This window comes from Physcomitrium patens, chromosome 3, assembly GCF_059467195.1.
Source record: "Physcomitrium patens ecotype Gransden chromosome 3, ASM5946719v1, whole genome shotgun sequence".
Classification (NCBI taxonomy): domain Eukaryota; kingdom Viridiplantae; phylum Streptophyta; class Bryopsida; order Funariales; family Funariaceae; genus Physcomitrium; species Physcomitrium patens.
The window spans coordinates 21,307,501-21,308,901 of NC_143412.1; positions in this window are offsets into that span (position 1 = coordinate 21,307,501).

Below are 1,401 nucleotides of genomic sequence, written 5' to 3' on the forward strand. Positions count from 1 at the left end.
CAGAAACACAAGTTTTAGACCTCCTTCCATGAAAATGAATAAACTATATTACAAATTAGGTACTAAAAATTATTATTTTACTATTAATTTTTTTAAAGTTTTTAAAAAATATTTATTAATCAAATATTTAATTAATACGAATTATATCAAAATTATTTACTTAAATATTGTAAAATTATTTGATAGATATCAAACTAAAATACAAAATTAACATGATTTATCTAATTTCAAATTAAATAATTAAATAATACTTTTAAAAAATTGATAAATATCAAACATAAATTATATTATGTAGAATTTTTTGTTTCTTTTATTGCATGTAATATGAGGTAAATATAGATTTTTTATTTCGTTTACATTTTTTATTTTCTTAATGGATAAAAATTGAATATGTTTTTTATAACATTTTCTATTTAAAGTTGTTCTTTACTTGGATTATTATATTTATTGCTAGAATTAACTAGTCTTATTTGTTGACTTGCATCCATGTAAAAGTTTTCAAATACTTATATTTTTTTATGTTGTGGTTAAATACTTTTGTCATATTGAACAAAATTATTGTGTTTAATAATTTTAAGTCAAATACTATTGTCTGTCTCGTTAATATAGTACTTCTAAATCTTCTAATGGTGATTTTTATATGGTCATGTATTTAAAAATTTTGGTGCAATGGATAATAATAAATATTGTTCTATTAGCCACATTTAAAAAATATATCTTATCATTTAAAATATCTGTGGTTATTTTACTATATTTTATAAATATCTTAATTGATGAATTAAATTTTAAGTATATATAATATTTAAGATTAATGAGTGCTTCAAGTTTTTTTATTATTATTATTATTTTTAATTAGAAATATAAATAAATAAATAAAATCACTAAATTTAATTACATAGAATTCTTGAAAATTCTTACTTTGTGAAAAATACTTAATCACTTTCTTAGAACAATTTCAATTGTTTCTTATTATTTGTTATAATACTTTTGTGCTGAATATTACTCAAAAGAATCAATAATATGAATTAACTAACTTGAATTATTCTAAAATTAAAATTTTTATCCTATTTAAATTAAATGAAATTAGTAATTTTTGTTTTATATTCCAAAATAAGCCCTCAAGAAATTGAAAATTATCTATTTTTAATTTCAGTTTTATTGATTCAATAGTATAAAAATTATTTCTAGATTTTTTTGTATGGCTATAGCTTATTCAATTTACATACTTGAAAATTTTGAATATTAATTAATATTTTAATTTTTTATTAGATAGATTAACTTCTATTTATTATTTAAATACTTTTATGTATTTTAAAAGAATTCTAATTTAAAAATTTATTAAAAGAAAATTATATATATATATATATATATATATATTTATTCATTACAATTTTCTTTTTC